Source organism: Herpailurus yagouaroundi, unplaced genomic scaffold, assembly GCF_014898765.1.
Source record: "Herpailurus yagouaroundi ecotype Mexico unplaced genomic scaffold, PumYag 165, whole genome shotgun sequence".
NCBI lineage: Eukaryota > Metazoa > Chordata > Mammalia > Carnivora > Felidae > Herpailurus > Herpailurus yagouaroundi.
The window spans coordinates 8,401,796-8,422,280 of NW_024412406.1; positions in this window are offsets into that span (position 1 = coordinate 8,401,796).

Consider the following 20,485-nt stretch of genomic DNA (forward strand, 5'->3'; position numbering starts at 1 on the left):
AAATATTTATTTAAGCAGGGGGTATTTTACATATCATAGATATTGGTCATAGAATCAAGGTTGTTTCCACAATGTTATGTTGTCTCCAACTTACAGATGAGGCAATGTCTTATTCTATCTAAGCAAAGCCTTTGTGTAACTCTTCAGGGACTTGATCTTTGGGAACAAGCCTATAATGACATCTGGAAAATTTTCAAAAAGCTGAAGAAAGAAAAGTAAGCGCTAATGTGTGACTGACTACACCTTGTCAATTACAGATGTAGGTTCAAACCAGCACATGCTCAGAGACTGATACTTCCTCCTTTTCTGAGACCTATCAAGGAAAACAGAATATGGGCCCCAGTTTAAGAGCTATACTTAAGCAGTCAAGAAACAGAATGGATCGGTAAAGCATTCTTGCATTTGGAAATTTTAACATTATTTTTATAAAATTATTACAACCTCAGGCCTCATTAGCAATAAACAAACAATCTTGAACTCCATTGCCTATAATTGCTTGAGGAAATTCACAGAGAGAAGAGAAGACAGTATATACAGTTAAAGCAATCTGCCTCACATATAATGGTTCCTTTTATCATTTTGTTAAAAGTATCTAAATCAAAACAGTAAGTAAGCTTCTCCTGGAAATCTACAGAAGCATAAGAGTCTGGCAGGGGTGTGCTAGAGCTGGCTTGTATAGCTCTCAAGAGCCAATTGTGCACGTCCTTCCTAACTCTGCATTTGGTAATCCCACATTGTGGTAGGATGGGGAAGCATTTACATCATGAGAATTGACAAACTTTAAAATCAGAACTTTTTTCCCCAGAAAGTTGGTCACAAAACATTTACCAGCATAGTACTGTTAATTATCCAAAACATATTAATAATGTCAATATCAGTAACTGAATTATGCGGTTTGTGATAAATATGAAATATACAATAAACCATGAATTCACTCATTCTAAGAGTTTCAAAAAATTACATGTGCACACCATACATTTAATTAGTTTAACATACTGCAAATTCTACTACAATTGATACATATTGAAATTATGACAGATAATGTTATAGACTTGTTTCATTATTATTTATAAAACTTTGAAACAGATTCTAATATTTAACATAAATAGCTAGCTGTCTTTGGTGTGAAAACCAAATTTATCAAACGTTAGGACTTATGTGACTGGTTTGGCACATGTTTTTTATTTATTCTTTTTCCTTATGGTAATGAATTTGCACATCTCAATTTTTCCCAAGTTTCCCAGTGATCTAGTTCACAGAACTTAGACTTCAGAGTTTAGCACATTTGATTTATTATTTTATCTAGATGTTTAATTAGATATTTATAGGAGCCATAGATGATGTTTCTGTCAAGAAAATTAAAGTTTACAGAATTAAATATTATAATTATTCAAGATACTCACATTTCTGTACACTGATTTTAATTACAAATTTCAAAAAGGATAAAATGTGTTCTCTCGGTGCTATAATGATCTTTCTTTTGTGTAAAAACTTTCTTACAGATGTAATGGTAATATTAGTTATTTTGCACCATGTTAGAAAACTTTGGTAATCTGATATGCCTGTAAGTATCAAAAAGTGTCAAAGAAGATATTGTTATTTTTGAAATAGTGCCTGTTGAAATAATTTATCTACCTCTTACTATACACACACACACACACACACACACACACACAATTTAGTTTTAAAAATCACATAATCTGAAGTTAATAATGTAAACTCAAGACACAGGAAGATAACTACTTCGAATACACCAACAATGAGGGTAAGTATAGCTAAAAACTTTTGTTCTCATACTTGACCCTGCCCTTCCCAACAGCCAAAGAAAAAGGCAGAGAGAAGGCATGAAAGTTGTGTGTGCCTTACGATTGGAAAAATTAAAATTTTACTTTTTCCAGAGAGACAGTACTTTCTCCTGCTTAATTCATTTAATAAATTCATCCAATAAATATTGATCAATTGCCGACTACATGTTAGGCACTACACTGAAGCTGAGCATACAGAAATTAAGCAGCTGTGGAGGTGGTTACAAAAATCAAATAAGTAGAAATAAGTATAATGTGTGCCTTGCTGTAATGGATGTAGAACACTGTGGGGCACCAAACGAGTGAGTAATATATTTAATCTAGGGGGGTGACCATAAAAGTTTTCACAGAGACTTTTCCCAGAAAGATTTTAAAATTAAATGTATCTTTGTATGACAGGCATTTCAAGTAGAGAGTGTCACAAGCAAAGGAACAAAAACCCATAACAGCAGGGCACATTCAGGGAACTTCCAGTACTTTTAGTTCTGTTGGAGTATAGAGTTTGGGGAGACGGAGAGAGATTGAAGGTCACGGCGCACAGAGAGTAACAGATAATAGGAGAAGAGAATTGGGGATATTGACAGTGTCTACTCTGAGAGAAAATAAGCCTAAACCATAGGCGGTAAAGAAGGGAGGCTAATAGGGCGAAAGAAGAGATTTCTAGACAGAGTTCTCCATGAGTGAGTTAGGAAACAGAGACAGTGGTGAGAATGTGATAGTATAAGTAGACTTTCAGAAGTAGAGAAATTCGAAATTCTTCCAGACTCAGAGAATTTCTGCGGAGTGGGATGACCCTGATAAAATAGGAGTGATGGTAACTGGAAATGAGGAGCTCAAGAAATTGAGAGTCTAAGATCTGGTTCAAATACCCAATTTAATGGTAGGAACTGGATAAAATAGGAACTGGGAAATAGGAAGCCATAACCTACCTACCTATGCTTCTTCTGACTTTTAAAATATTGCAAATTATTTACTATTTAAATTCTTTAACTCCCCCCTCCCCCACCCCGTCCCAGGCATTTTTGCATAACAATGGTGCTGGAGGATGGTGTGCCTTATTTATCCTTTTACTTATCATTTATGACAAATTGTCACATCCCCTTGGGTGTACATACATGTATGTATGCATGAGTGCATGCTTGTGTGTGTGTGTGTGTGTGTGTGTGTGTGTGTGGTGGCATGCTCCAGCTTGAGATATACAAAGTATGGATAGAAGAAAAAAGGGTGGCATTTGCAACCAGCAGTGTTCATTATTTTCCAGGAATGGGTTTAGATCCAATTGTTATCACTGTTTTTCTGGTAAGGAAACTAAGACTTATCAAGCTTAAATAAATCAGTAAGAAGCAGAACTGTGACTCAAATCCATACTATCTGACAAAGCCTCCATTCTCAGTATTATACTGGGCTAATTAATTAATCATTTAAATAGGAATAACATCTACCTCATAGAGATAGATAAAAGATTAAAAGTAGAGATTCAAAGTGGTTGCGTTGTTAACTCCTTTTGCCTGGAAGTAAGATTTGCTTATGAATGTGTGCATGTGTTTATGTTTTTATGTAGTGATTTATTGCCCAGCCCATTCAGAAAAAACTCCATAAGTGTTCAATGAGTATGTAGTACATTGAACTACAATAACTGAATTTGATAATGCATAGGCACAAAAATAATTATATTCAGAAATATACACTTTCAAAAATATTTTATTCAAAAAACCAGCACTTTTTATGTATAGAGCAAAGTTCTAAGTAGATCATCTATGACTTCATTAACTAATTACTATTCATTTTAATATTATTAACATTAACATTACCAAAGAATCAATCAGTATGAACAATAAGGACCCCCGAGCTTTTTTCATAAGAATTTTCTCTACTATTTACCTGGAGTATTACGGTTGACAACAAGTGTAATGAAGAGAGAATGTGAAAGTTGGGCCTGCTAATTGTTAGTGGATATTTCTACATCATGGAAGAAGAGTTATGGAAAAAGAGGAATACATTGTGCTGATAAAAATTATTCAATGTTTAACAAGATCTAATACAGCAAACAATGTCCAATCAATATCTCATTTTTTGCAACATTCCAAAGTTAGACAATCAGGTTTCAACTGTATCTATTTTCTTTTAATTACATGAGTCTTTTAAAAATTCCTTTTAGGTTTTCTATCTAATGTAGTGGGCTACAAAGCCATTGTTTTTGTCTATGTAGAACAATTTCCCCACATTGCCCTTATTCTGGTAGCAGATAGGCTTTCCTGGTTAAAGAGATTGGACATGTAAGCCATGCCTGGCCAATCATGATCTCCTAAACTTTTTGGCTAACTGATAACATAGTATACAAACAACAAGAAATTGCTTTATTTTCAAGTTTTTCATGAAGTTGGTAAGCCAGGAACACATGGCTCTGTGGCTACTTATGAACATCTTTATCAGCAGCATGAATGAGGGTAGTTTCCATTGAAAGAAAACAGGCCACCAAAGAGAGAAGCTGATTCTGGAGATGGGGAAAGACAGACAGTTCAATGAAACTAAAACTATTGGTATTCACAGATCAAGCATTAATTGCAGTCTACCCACTTATTAATGCCATGAAATCCTGAATTGTTTTCTGTTTCTTAGTATTCAAAAGGTCATGGCTAACACTACAGACTTAGATCAAAAGCTGGTTTCTAATTCCAACTAGTTGGACAATCTTGGGGAAATCACATTGTGGCTTATTTCTTTTCCCCCTGGGTGTGAGATTCCTTACTCAATGATTGATATGAACTTAATCCCTTGGTCTTTGTTCTAATTTTCCATGATTCTATGACCTAAAGATACTATTAAATTAAAATGACTCTTTCACACTCTATCCTAGTTTTGCTCATATATCATTCCTTCTATAACCATTTCTCTGATTCCTACCCTGTATTAGTCCTACATAGTGGAACTGAAAGAGAAGAGAGTACAAAAAGAAAGTATAACCAGTGGTATTTTGCAGGGTTTAATTTTTGATTTGGCACTGTTTTCATGAATTGTATGATCTACAATATGAATTGTAGATAAGTTACTTAAATGAAAATTATTCATTCTCTATGGAAATAATCCAAATATGTTTATGTTTATTACTAAATATTTTATGTTAGAACTTATAATCTAAACTTAAAACCATAATAAAGTCTATACTAATCAGATTTTATTCAGAAAAGTTTATTAGACACTTTGAAAAAATGAAAAAGTATTTTACATATCACCCAAACTGGGTCTCTTTGGGTCTCATGCTTAGCGCTTTGCTCTGCACATTAAACACTCAATAAATGTTTGTAAATTAAATTAAATTAAAGGAGTTGCTTTTACTGCAGCTCACATGCCCTCCCATGATTAATGAATCAACACTAAGTGAGAAATTAATGAGTATGCTTTGTGCATCAGGAAAGAAAAAATGTGTTCTGTTTTAGAGAGGGACAAAATTTCACAGCAGGGGAAGAAGAGAAGCAACTCCAGGAATTAACAAGAAAGAAGCTTGCAATTACAGCTACTGACATGTGGATAAACTCAAAATAGGTACTAACATCACGACCTATGAGCTGACATACACACTACTTCATATTAATCAAGACTTGACAAATCTCTTCTCCATACAATTCGGAAAGAACAGAAGGCGGAAGAATCTACCCAGGAGAGCTTCAAACAGAAACAACTCCAAAGTTAAGATTTCTCATGGCTGCCTACATCTTTCTACCTATTTCCCATAATCAAAGAACCAGAACACACAGGGACGATCAGACAGTAAAACTAGGCATCCCGAATGAAAAGAGAAAGCCAGCGGGGATGGACCTCAAAACTGGAAAAGGGGGTAATTCTGAATCCACGTGTAGGTATGTTAGAGAATTGCAGCAAATACAGAAATCTAAGCTGTCAGGCAGACAACTAGTATCTGGAAGATCCCTGTATAGAGCAGCTGATCCTGAAGGTGGAACATAATCATCAATGGGGAACAGCAACAGGCAATAAGAAGTCTGAATAAACAAGCAAACAGGAAAGGATGCAAAGGCATGGAGGAGCCTGGGGTTAGGTAAAATTGGGAAAGATTCAGGGTTCAGGAGAGCAAGTCATGTAGAAAGTAAGTAGGAGACAGGGAAAGGTCACATTTTTGGTCAAAGGCTTGACAACACCACTTACTGCAACTGGGGCATAAGCAAGGGGCATCCCTTACAAAGGGATGGCCTGATGTTGAGTCAGCAAGTTATTGTCCCAAGGCCCATTAATATTTCTCAACTATGAACTGAATTGGTCTTGGGCCTGGACCAGCAGTAAATTGGTTGAGATAGTGTATGCCAAGTGTCAAACAGAAAAGAAACACTTCACTAACACCGTTTCCTTTTTAATTTTCTTTCAATTATTTTATTTTGGGGCCAGAAACAGAAAAATCACACAACTAAAATACTCACTCTACCTCTGCAATGTATCCTCAGTCCCATCACCATCTGAACACTGGGATTCTTAGCATAGCACTTCCATTATTTGTTTTACTGCTACTGATAGCACTATGCTCTTATGAAATAGTATGTGCTGTGAACAGAGGTAATGCAAGGAAGAAATAAGCAAGAGAATCTTGCCAGGATTTCAGAATCCTGGCAAAGTAGAGGGGTGCCAGGGTGGCTCAGTGGGTTAAGCATCTGACTTTGGCTCAGGTCATGATCTCGCAGTTGGTGGGTTTGAGCCCCGTGTTGGGCTCTGTGCTGACAGCTCAGAGCCTGAAGCCTCCTTCAGATTCTGTGTCTTCCTCTCTCCCTGCCCCTCCCCTGCTCATGCTCTCTCTCCCTCTCTCTCTGCCAAAAATAAATAAACATTAAATAATTAAAAAAAAAAAAAAAGAATCCTGGCAAAGTAGCTTCAGGCCCTCTCAGTACATTTAAGGATCTCCACATGCAGGAAGGAGCCCACTGTTACTTCTCATGAACTCCACAATGGCTGCTGAGTGTGGTTATTGGAAATGAAACACTGGTTTTCATTCAGAATTACTTGCTGATGTATATAGATAGGGAGAGTAAAAGAACTGATTAGAAAATTATACCAGTGTCTCCTTTATGACTATTCAATTCCAAAATTTCTGTATCAAAACCCTACTTCCCTCCCTCCCTTTTAGATCTGATAAAATATAACACTAAATAATTTCCTCTAGAATTCTGTAGTCACTTGATACCAGTGCCCAATAAATACAAGTGGTTGCATTTTTTGGTTAAGAGATGTATGGGGGTGGACTATAGTTTTCAGATTTGACACTGACTAACATTGACATTGCAGTATAATGGCAATTAAGCATAATTCTGAAAAATAGAGAGAATAATGATCTACTGAAACAAATTCCTCCTACCCTTGTCAATTAATTTTAGTCTAACAAGTTTCTCCCTTGCTACAAAGTTATATCCACCCACAGTAATCTTCACATAGCTATAGAGTTTTCAGTATTTGAAAGTTTAGAAATCCAGGTGAACTAGTTTTCTTGAAATATATTGGGATTTACTTATCCTTTCTAGTAAGATGCAGTCACCAAAGCATTTTTAAAAGCTATCTTTATTCTTTACTGACTAGGAACTTGATTTGGTTAAAATTATTATGACATATGTTAATTTTATGCCCCTCAACTAAAAATGATGCAGAAATTTAAATCTACACTTTTTTAAAAATACAGACTTGATATGTGATGAAAGAAAACTTATTAAATTTTACATCAAAATAACTGCTAAAAAGAAACTATGAACACATTTAATATAGGACGTTGTAACAATTAGTGTTCACTCCTGCCAACAGGTTATTTTCTCCATTTATGATTTTAGGTTTTACAATGTAATCATCAGGCCAGTAATAGCTAATCATGGCATAAAATAAAGTTAAAATGTTTTCCCAGTCTTATAAACATTTGCGCTCCTAGACTTTTCACTAGTTGAAAGCAAGGAGACAGCCTGTTAGGTAGCTGAATATAGAGTATATTGGAATTGCGCCATATGCTGTTTCAAAGAAACATCTGACTTAGCTAAGAACATGCTTTTGATTTATTAGTTGACTTCTGTGCAGACATATGTGATTTCTTGATTCTTTTATTCGTGTCACACTTTTGATGCAATCAACCCTCATGTTCTCTTCTCCTTTTCTTCAATTTCTGGGAGAAAATACAATCAATCACTGAGGAAATGTGGTAGGGTAAGAGCCCTTTTTCTAATACAATTTTCCTTTTTTTATCCTGCTGTTTTAAAAAATATGTTTTTGAAAGAGAAAATAAATGAGGTGATTTAGTGGTGATCTTCCTCTCTGCACATTTTCAAATTTGGCCTGCCTTGATTTGTCAATTTTGATATTGGAAATTGATAGAAAATGATAAAATTCCTCTTACTTTTATACTAATTTGTTCCTAAAAGAAGAAAAAAAAACCAGTTATAGTTTGTCATCTCTTCCAGTACCTAGAATTCTAAAATAAAAATGGGGTTTTAAAGACCAGACAGGCAACTGGTATATGCCTCAGATGCAGTGGCAAGCCCACTGCTAAAGGTAAAGGAAGTGCATTTTATTATCACTTAGCACTTATTGAGAACATACTAGATGCTGAGGAATATCAATACCCTTTACCTGGATTATCACAAGTAATGTTCCCCACAGTTCATAATTCAAGTATCGGCCTTTGCCCCATTTTGCAGTTAAAGTAACAGAGTCTCGGGACTTCTAAGTTACTGTCCAAGGTCACACTGCTGCACATTCAAACAGATGTCACTTGACTTCATGGCTTGCAATACAAAATTGCCCTCTTTCTTATCAACTTTAAAACACGGTAAAGCACCTAGACTCTCTTAGCTTTTGTTTTCTATTCTATTCTCCAAAGCATGAGTGATATCCCACCCCTTCAGACATTTGGGAAGAATAAGTTGATTAAAAAAAAAATGCGTGAAGAGTTGAGAACAGTAAGGCATAGACTTCTATGGATGTGAGGAAACCATAAAGACTCTTTGGAGAGATTACATTTTCTTAAGTCATCTGCCCAGATAGTCTTACAACTAAGGACCTTTGCTGAATCACACAACTATTTTAGAATCGGGGCTCGAACCCAACTGCGCAACCAACTATACACTTTTCCCAACCATCTTGAAATGGAAGCTGATAATTTCTGCACCTTAAATACTGGACTGAGCAGTCATTTGATATAATAGGAAAACAAACCCACTGAATTGAAAGGATGGAACAAACTGTTAACATCACTAAAACTACTGAGGGCTAACCTTCATGCTAAGTGGTGAGATGAAATACAGACATGGTTTCAGGGATTCTACAAACGGACCAGACCAATGGATGAGAGGGGGACAAAGTACTAAAATACATGTAATTATTCCCATTCTCCCACTTTCTGAGAAGGAAAGATACTCTGGCTACTGGTTTGGTTTATTCCAACTGAGATGGTTGTTAGTCACCAGTTACCTGTGTGGCTAAAGCAAATGGTCAATTTTCAGTCTACATCTGGCTTAACTTTTCAACAACCCTGAGAACAATTGCTATTTTCCACTTGGCATCCCTTTTCTTGCTTTCTCTCCTCCCTAACGGTTTCTCCTTCTCATTCCCCCCAACTGGATCTTCCTCTTCTCTCTGATACTTAAATGCTGGAGTGTCTCAAGGCCAGTCCTTTCTCTCCTTTTCTTAGGCATTGTGGCAGAAACAAAAATAACAAAAATATGAGCGGGTTTCTAGCAGGGAAAAGCTAAGGCAAATAGGCAAAAGTGAGGAGCTGGCCTAGATATCTGACTTGTTTGTTGACATTTTGAAAATGCATGAGAGGAAAAATAAAGATATGGAACCCAACAATGGCTGAATGTCCAATTAAGAGGAATGTGCACAACATGGTACTTCTAACACACAAAATGATCTAGTAATGATATTGCAAGGAGGAGGTAAAGGCCAAAAGGAGCCCAAGAACTAGAAAAATGAAAAACTGAGCAAACAGAATGAGGGTCCGTATGGGATCATGTGAGCAAATGCTCTGTGGCAGAATGAAGTAAAATCTTTAAGTTGGTCAAAATGGCTCAGAGAAAGACATCTAAAGAAGTAGCTCTCCCCTAGAAGAATGTACACCTAAGTTACCAGCAATTAAGTCTAGAGAAAGAGACATGTCTCAAAAGAGTCATGGGTGTGACTATTGGCCAAGAGAGCTAACCAGAATTAAAGATGCAAAGCTATGTTTTTGTGAGAGTCATACTGTCTGCAGCCTGGACTACAAGAGGATTGTAACCATTTGTTACTTAACATGTCCACTGGTCTCCTAACATTCAGAAGCAGGAAGCAGAGGCTGAAAAAATTACTCAGTCCCCAGAGAAAGCATAGTTTCTAAAGCCTTCCTCAGGTGTAGTCAAGGAAGATGACACAGATGGAAGGGGACAGAACTAAGGATCATGGAAAACAGTAGAAAACTAGAAAGTAATCAAAGAACATTTCTGCATACCTCGGGTAGAGGGTTATGTAAGTCTAGGTCCTCCAGATGCCAAGACAGGATTAAACATGGAACAATTTTATTAGGGAAAAATCCTATGTAAAAAGGGATGGAGCCAGATGTAGCTGAGAGAGCCATCAGACCATGATACAAGTCTGTCCGTGACTGAAGGGGAGAAAGGGAGAACATCGGGAAGCATTCTCGACTGCTGTGCAGTTGAAGCAAAGTCTAACAAAGCCACAAGGGTACTAACAAGTCAACTCACTCATAATTCAAATTTGGGCTTTTTCTTCCTCCTTCCATACATAAATATTGTCAATTGTTCCATATGAATGTGAACTGTTTCTGGTCCTCTTTTATCAAGGGAATGGAAAATAATGCATTTTACAAGGCAGCACCCATATCTTTATCCCTGAGGCCTTATTGAAATATTTTAGCAATAATACGATATCTAGCACAGCAGATTCAATTGGGGTTACTACTTGGTTAGACCTACAGTAGTTTATAGTGATTTTCCTGCATCCATCTGGTCGCTGCCTGATGGCAAATAACTTGATATATAATAGAGACCACCACCCCTGCATCATTTAGGTCTTAAATAGTGACACTAATCTCCACCATCCCCCCTGGGATAAAATACTGTTTTGATTTTCTATCTTGGCTGGGGGTTAGTGGGGATTAGTTTTCGAGGTTTCCATTTGGTCTTCTTCATTATAATATTACTTACTCCATAGGCCAAGGACCCACTGTGGCAGTTAATCCTATTCCAAGTATGTATCAATTCTGATTATGTTCTCAGGACTGGGGAAATGACCACTGGGTATGTTCATGGAACAAGTGGACACATCATGAGCTGGATTTTAGTCAGGACTTTATTCACTACCTGGTCTCTATAGCCCCACTCCAACAGGAGGCCAGGAGGACATGTTGGTCTCTGGTTATCAATGTCAACTCAGAGTTGAGTCCAGTAGTCCTCCTAACTCTTGTTATTCTCCTTTCCCCAGTGTACTCTTATCCAGATAAATGACTGTAAGTCTCCTTGGGGAAGGCAGGAGAATTGTCATGGTATATACTTACTATGGGGTTGAAGAGCCCATCCTCTTAGGAACCAAGACACTTGTTTAGTCAGTGAGTTCCAGATCTGAAAATTGACTATCCCTGAGAACTGAGCAAGGCATCTTGGTTTCTTATTGTGCAGGACTATTTTCAGCCTCTTGTTCCTCTATCATTTTCTTTTCTCACTCCCCCTCCTCTCTCTTTCTTTCTCCCACTCCCTCTTCTGTTCTCCCTTTCTTTCTTACGTATTGATGTTAGGCAGCACTATTATTTGCCCCACTATTATTTGTGGGGACATGTGCTTTATTTACCATCTCTGCAACTCCCAGTGACCTTGCTAGATTTTAAAATAATTGTGGCCCCTGGCTTCTGGTGGTTAAGCACTACCACCTGGCCTCTACCACTGATGGGCCCCACAGGACATCAATTCATGAAATGAGCACAGCTCTTTGACCCCTACCATCATCACTGGCCTACATCTCTCTCACCAGCACATTCCTGATGACTTTGGTGAGTGATCTGTCCTCTCAAGTATTTCATGGAACATAATCTCGTTGTGGATTTTTTGGCCTTACATAATATATCCACTCCAGCATGCCCACTTTTCTCAAGCATTTTTGCCCTTTCTCTACCACCTGCTGGGCCAACTCAGGCATTCCTAACTTACTGAGAGTTGGCCATTATTTTTCCAGGTTTCTAAGAGCCACCACAGGAGCACATTGTCCCCTGCTCGGGTCTTTGCTATGGTGGTCACCCTTATTTCCCAGGAAAGTGTTCCCAAGTTAATATATCCTGATGTATTCAGACTTATACTCTGGCCCCTTGACCAAGTACTCTTAAAAAATCCCATCCCTTGGGGCGCCTGGGTGGCGCAGTCGGTTAAGCGTCTGACTTCAGCCAGGTCACGATCTCGCGGTCCGGGAGTTCGAGCCCCGCGTCAGGCTCTGGGCTGATGGCTCGGAGCCTGGAGGCTGTTTCCGATTCTGTGTCTCCCTCTCTCTCTGCTCCTCCCCCGTTCATGCTCTGTCTCTCTCTGTCCCCCCAAAAAATAAATAAACGTTGAAAAAAAAAATTAAAAAAAAAAACCATCCCTAGTTATTGGTCTGACAGCCAGGAGAGGTGAGGAGGGTAATGTGAACAGGGCACCAGTTGCCCTGTAGGGAGAGGCTTCTGCAGCATCATCCAGCACAGCTGAAGTGCCAGTCCTTTCTACAGAAGGGAAGGGTGGTCACCTCCACATATCTAGAGGGTCTGGAGGGATTATAGAGTGAACATCCTCAGATCTCTATACCACTTCTTAGGATCCCTATGTTTTCCCTACTAGGCCGCTGACTTTCCCATAACAGATCTACCTTGGCTGAGAATGCAACATCCCTATGCTTCTGCAAATCTCACAATTAGTTCTCCTCTCTGCCATTTGAGTATACTTGCCTTTCAATATGCGAAAACCACCCCAGCTTCCTAGTTTTCACACTTAGTCATTAACCATCCATTAATGGGAGGCAAACTTCCATTATCTTTTTCCACTGCCTCATTTTAATATAGCAGGTAGCCAGCCAACTCCACTGTCTTTGTAGGTATGGTTGCCTGTTTTGGTCACCTGTGGCCATACCTAACTCTTTTGGCCAATGACTTCTGTCTTTAGTACAATGTTTGAGATGTTTGTGGTTGACTGGAAAAATAATTTCAGTTCAGTCCAGCTTCAATCTATGTGACGTGTGCAGAGCCCTGCACTCAGAAGGGCTCTGCTGTTTGCATCATGAAATTCTCAATGATTTCATATTGGAACTTGTGTTTTGTAAGTAAAGTCCAGTGAGACAATGGTACATGTGAGCAGAGGAGATAAAGCAAATGCATGTCACCCTGTTTTCTTTCCTCCCTCCCAATTTAGATGTATGCTCATAAGGTCCACGAGCACAGGATTCCAGTGTGCCCACAATAAGTTAAAGTTTCAAGAGGCTCAAATTAAGTGCACAGTAAGTATGTTATGTCTACAACTGAGTAAGCAAGGACACCAATAGCCGCAAGTGGCTATGCTTTCTGTTCAAACCAGAATTGCTTCAAACACAGAAAGAAAACAATGGTGTTTTAAGAAATGTGAACAACCAAGAAACTTTATATTCTTTCTTACTCATATCAGTTTCCTGTATTAGTAAACTATTTTACATTTAAAATTATGACAGAGAAGGAAAGGAAAAGCAGGACAACCCATATTCCCTTCTCTTTTTAGTCGTTCCTTACTCTCCAGGGAGCCAGAGGTGGAAAGTGTTGGTAAAATGTGTGTGTATCAAGAAGTAAAATAAAAGCAGTTGAGTTAGTTTTGTGTATTTTTCACTGTTCTGATAAGGAAAAAGGAAGATATTCAAATACAAGCTAAAAAAAAAAGATATTCAAGTACAATTTTGGTGATTCCACATACAAATCAAATGTTCTTATATTTGCATTTAAAAGAGATATTGCACAATACAAAGATGAATGGCAAAATTCATGCTAGTATTTTAAACTTTTAATTTTCTTTTACTTAGAACACTGAATGGCAAATTAAAAAATACCATGACAAGAGAGACCATGAAGGAAAGGTAAAGGCTTCATATTTTAGTAGCTTTAATGATACTTTTTTCCTTACTTTTTAAATAGGAGGCTCCAAATTTTCAATTTGAAGTTACTTCTGCAAATTATGTAGCCAGCCCTGGCCAGCAGCTAGTTATTTGACTTCTCCCTACCTCACTTATTTATTATTGACTGATTAAGTGAAAAACAGGTTGTGGCTGTTCAGGTCCCAGAATGCAGCTCCAGGCCTCAAAATGAGGGGAACTGATGTGCAGGCTGATTTGCTGGGAGGAAGCATGTCATAGTAATTAAGAACGCACATTCCAGAGCTGAGAAAGCAAGTGCAAATTCTAACCTATTGCCTTTATGATCTGGGGCAATTTACTTATCTGTCTGTGCCTCATTATTTTTATCTGTAAAATGGGATTATGATTATAATAATGCCTACTATATACAGTTAGGAATATTAAGTGAGCTAATATAGGTAAAACACTTAGAATACTGTCTGGCAGATAATTGGTACTACATAAATATTAGTCATTATTTCATAAAATAGAGGGAAATAGCCTAACCTTAAGGAGAACTATGAGCCGTCTATACTTTATTATAAATTAGTACTGTATTATATACGTTAGCATTATTTTTAAAAATTACACATTAGAAACATTTTCCTTCATTAATACTACTTACACATACATGGATATGGTATAAGATTTTGATAGGTGAGCAGAAATCCATGATGATTACCCCAAAATGTATCTGGTCATCTTAAGCTTATGAGTAGTGCTCAGACACTGCTTCAGGTAGCCAGTCTATAGATAACCAGATGCATTACTGCTGCATTGTGTCTAAGCTACAATTACTTGGGGATGAGGAGAAATTTATGAAATTTTAAGTTAAATGTTTATTTGGTAATTCACTAACCACACAGAAAAAAATAACTCACAACAAAGCTAGCTGAAACACACTGGCCTTGATGTATCCTAGAGACTCCCCAATGTTTGGATGTTCCAGCACACACGGATCATATATTATATTGAAGTAACACAACTTGGAAGGTTCAGTACTACAGAGAATAGAGCCTGAATTTAGCTAGAACTGGGAAGTAATGTTTGTAATTAGAGAGACCTAAGTTCTCATTTCTCTAAACAGCTATGAAACTCTTCCATGTTCCAAATCCCTTTGGAAATATGTGAATGTAAGAAGGAAATAAGTGCCCAGCCTCAATAATTAAAAATACCACTGCAACATTTATCTTAAAAGAGAGAGTTGCATGCTGGGAAAAGAAACATTTCAACCCGATTACTAAGTAAAATAAACTTTAACAAAGTATTCACACAATTATTTTATTTAAAAAAAACAAAGCATGCATTTTCCCTTTTAAGTTAATTCCATTCTCCTGCAAAATGTGTCAGACATTTTGATTATTTTGCTGTTGTTCGTATTTTTATTTCTTTGTGCTTTTCTCCTCTCCTAGTATACAAGCTACCTAAGGGCAAGCACTTTCTCTTAAGTGTTTAAAACCTTCCAAAGTGATTAATATTGCATCAGATAAGCTGTAAAATTCTCATTTCATTATCATTGGATAAGTGAATTTTAAGATTTTCTAACAAAGATAATTAAAAAAAATTTTTTTTTCAACGTTTATTTATTTTTGGGACAGAGAGAGACAGAGCATGAATGGGGGAGGGGCAGAGAGAGAGGGAGACACAGAATCGGAAACAGGCTCCAGGCTCTGAGCCATCAGCCCAGAGCCCGACGCGGGGCTCGAACTCACGGACCGCGAGATCGTGACCTGGCTGAAGTCGGACGCTTAACCGACTGCGCCACCCAGGCGCCCCCAAAGATAATTTTAAAATGACAGAATTTGAAAGGAGTAAATACAGAAATCATAGATTTTATGCTATCTTTCTGTAATAATGGCTGAAAAGAACACTTTGAAGTTATTAAATCTCTGTAACTCGAATATGATAAAACAAAACACTTAAAAATGGTAAAGTAATAGCAGGCCTAACTCGCTTGCCAATTCTCAGGGCTACTTTTCTCCTCACAAGTTTGTGGAATCAAAGTGGATTAAAGCTGAGCTTCTATAACTCTGGATAATGTCAAAGCCTACCTAAGCACACCACCCTTTGACATTCACTCACCTCGGTATCTGGGTCTAATCCAAAGTGTCTAGAGGCATGTGGCAGCTGACGTTTAGAATGGCATACAAATTAGAACTAGAAAGGTTCTCAAAATTTATCCAGCCCATGCTTTTCATTTTCACATGTGGTACTGAGGCCCTTGGGAGTTCTATCATTTTCCCAAGGGCATTCAGCTCAAGAGTGATGGTGGATACAAGAGATCAAGTCTCCTTAACTCCAGGCCAGCTCTTTTCACCTGACAGCACTGCCTTATCCAACTTTCGGGGGATTTCTGTGACCCAGAGATAATCAGGAGCAATGTTTAGTTATTAGATCCTTCTAAAATGAGTCACGGGAGAAACAATGCACAAGTTCAGAAACCCAAGAGAATCAGGACTTCTGGATGCTTCCCAGACTGTTTAGAAATCATGTGAAATCCCCATGCACCTATATAAATCTTCATTCTACTTCCTACATTTTTGAGGTATATAAGAATATTGACTGCAGACTGGTCTTGAACCTCTAATGTAAAGAGTGAACAGTTCTTGTTTGGAACACCTTATCATGGTTTCCAAGGCTTCTTTTTGAAGAAGTTCCCTGACTCTAAGAGTCACTGAAATCCTCCAGGGTTGGGAGTTGGGCTGGGGATAGACGATATACTAGATGCTGAGGTTGCAGAGTTTAATGGTGTCAGGTTGAATTATTGCCATATTTTTTTCTTTTACTGACTTCCTCTGTTATAGGAGTTAAGATATACAGTACAAATACTCAAATAGATGAAGAAAAGGGAGAGATTTTACAAGGAAATGACTTCAAGCTTATTCCTCTAGGGCTGGTATAGAATTTGTCTGCCTGAGAGGTAGAGGGAGTATCCTCTCCTAAATTATGAGATCAAAAATAACAAGAGGAGCCAAATTGGGACTAGGCTAAGAATTTAGGACTTAGCCTCTCTTATGGATGTTAATTATGTTATTGCAGAAAATTTGCAGACATAGAAAAGATGGCTTCAAAAAATACACGGAGCAGCATAGAGGCCTACATGTTTAAGTGTAGAACTGGCTTGAAACTGCAGGCATACAGAATTGTCCTTCCGAATCCTAATCCATTAAAACAAAAAGAAATCTTAGAGGACATGTCAAACAGATGAGCGATTAAGAAACTGAGACTCATGACAGTTAAGAGACCATCCAAAGGTCACACAACTGTCAGAGACAAATCAAAGCCAGGTCTCTCTATGCTTTTCATATTTGCAATCACCTGCTTAATACTGTTGTGAAACAGAAGTTCAACCCCAAAATTTAAGAATCAAAATGTAATCTTCTTGAATCTATGGATTGGAGAGTTCTGAGACATGTCAAGGACACCAAGAGACTATGTGGAAACAGAACACATATTTTCCTTTTGTCATTATTCAATGAGCAGTCCGTTCCTCCATGGCCACTGCTTTTGGCTAGGTATGAGCTATGGAAACATTTTTCCTGGATTCATCTATTCCCTGGAAAGGAAACTCAATCTGGCTTAAGAGAAAAAGTTTCTCTCCAAGTAATGATAAATTGTCTAAATTGAAAGCTCACACTATAAACAAATTTGAACAGTACAGACATCTCACAAAATTAAATTTCCATCTAGTGAACTTGAATGATGTTTTGAGAAAAAGAGAGAATAATATTTTCAGCCGTGTTTTATATGACTTTCTTCCATAGTACTGTTTTTCAGGTCCACTCCCAGGTAATTGAAAACACAATCATAATGACCCTTTTTTTTTTATTTCTATGTGCTCTATTTTTAGTGAAATACTTAACGTGCTTTGAATGTAACCACTAACAGTTTTATTTTTACAAGGAAATAAAAAGGTTTGCAAATGTTGATATTCATGCAGTTTTACTGAAACCAAATACAAACTGAACACATATTTGAATGTGTTAAGAAATTTAATCACCCAAAATGTTCTGTGTGCATTCCTATTTTTTTTTCATTTCATTGGAACTAAATTTCCTATTTTCATACAACCCAATCAGATTCTCTGGATTTCAAACTCACCAGCATATTATCTCTATAATAGTTCGGTTGTATAGTTTAAACTAAAGTGTAGTTGATTTCAACTACTAATCAAAAACCTCAAGAATCATTTTTTTACAGAAAATATTCATAATCTTGTACATAACTGTAAGCAGGCTCCAAATTACCTTTCTAATGTATCTCCCACTACTCCTCATCCTGCCTCAGCTCTAGACACTCCGGTGGTGTTTTCTCATCGGTCTCATGCTTTTCCACCTCTTTTGCTCAACTGATATACTCCTTCCTCTAACAGCCACAAGCCTAAATCCTACCCAGCCTACAGGAGTCAGATCAGATGGCTCCCCAGCAGCCTAGTGTTTCCTAGCACCCTGATCAGGATTAACCTCACTGCTGATAAACCCTTGGAGCCCTTCCCTCTCTTCCTGCTACATCCATAGCCTTTTGCCTTATAACACAGATCTTGGAGGAATAATTTATAAACAGTCCCTGACTCACAACAGTTTAAACTTACAAGTTTTGACTTCATGATGGTGGGACAGCATTAGACATTCAGTAGAAACCATACTTCGAATTTTGAATTTGGATGTTTCCCTGGGCTGGTGACCTAAAGTACAATCCTCTTTCATGAAGCTGGGCAGCAGCAGTGAGTCACAGCTCCCAGTCAGTCAGGCAATCACGAGGGTAAACAGCCAACACATCTGTGACCATTCTACACCCACCCAACCATTCTGTTGTTCACTTTCAATACAGTATTCAATAAATTATGAGATATCCATACTTCATTTTAAATTTTTTGTTTACATTTATTTATTTTTGAGAGACAGAGAGAGATAGAGCACGAGTAGGGGAGGGGCAGAGAGAGAGAGGGAGACACAGAATCTGAAGCAGGTTCCAGGCTCCGAGCTGTCAGCACAGAGCCCGACGCGGGGCTCAAACCCACCAACCGCGAGATCATGACCTGAGCCGAAGTCGGAGGCTTAATTGACTGAGCCACCCAGGCGCCTCCATACTTCATTATAAAACAGACTTTGTGTTGGATGATTTTGCCTAACTGTGGGCTGGACACATTTAAGGCAGGCTAGGCAAAGCTATGATGTTTGGTAGGTTACATGTATTAAATGCATCTTTGACTTGGGATAATTGAAACTTACAATGTTTTTATCAGGACAGATCTCTAATGGAAGTTGAGGATCTGTAGTACCGTGGTTAAGAGTGAAAATTCTAGAGTCATATGACCTGGGTTCACATTCTACCAAAATGTTAACTGGGGATCTTGGGATGTCCTTTAACCCCTCCATGCTCCAATCTCATTAGTTATAAAATGATATAATCATAGTACCTATCTCATAGAGTTGATGTAATAATGTAATGTAAGAAGACATACAAAAAATTATTTTAGGCACACTAGATGTACCTAACATCTAGTGAGTACTCAATAAATGTAAGTTACTACCAATATTCTAACTTTAATGTTATCATCATCATTATTTGTGGTAAAAAGAGCTTTCATTAACAACAGGGAGACCTACAAAGTTGCCTTATCACGTCAATTCTTTTTTCCGCATCTGTACTAAAACAGTATTAATATCTTAGTACAGTTATGTATTGACGCATAACAAATTACCCCAAAACTTAATGGCTTAAAGAAATATTTCTTATCACATAAGTTCCCCAGGTCAGGAATCTGGGGATGGTGTAGCAGTGCTCTCTGGCTCGGGCCCATCGCACCAGCCTGCAATCAAAGTGTTCACTGGGGTTGCTGTCATCTCCAGGCTCAATTAAAGAAGGTCCACTTCTAAATTTATGCTCTGGTTCTTAGTAGAATTCAGTTACTCACATGCTATTGGACCAAAGGCCCTGGTTACTTCCTGCCTATTGGCTGGAGGGCACCCTTGGTTCCTCGACATGTTAGCCTCACTAACAGGCAATATACCACACTGTAGCTTTGTTCATCAAAACAAGCTGGTGAAAGGGAAACAGCCCATAAGCAAGACAGAACTCACTGTCTTCTGTAACCTAATCCCCAAAATAATATCTTATTGCCATCATCCTGCTCCATTTATTGAGAGCTCTCATTTATTGAAAGTCCACAGGTCCAGCCCACATTCAAAGAAACAGATTACCCAAGGTCATGAATGTTAGTGGTGGGGATCATCGAGGGTCATCTTAAGGCTGCCTACCATGTGTTATAAAGTTACTGTGGAAATTAAATGGGACTAATGTATCTGAAATGCATTACAGAGTGCTTAGCCTCTAGCAGATATTCAAATATATGAGTTTACTTACTAAATAAAAGTCCTTGAAAACAAGGACATTGATCAGTGATACCGTAGTACCTTAAAACTCTGCTAAGCAGATATGGCTCTCACCAACCACTGAGGAATAAATGATAAATGATACCAACTCAAGTGCTCACTTTTAGTTAATACTATCTCCGTTTTCAGAAAGTACAACCTATATACCCTTTAGCAGTAATTCAT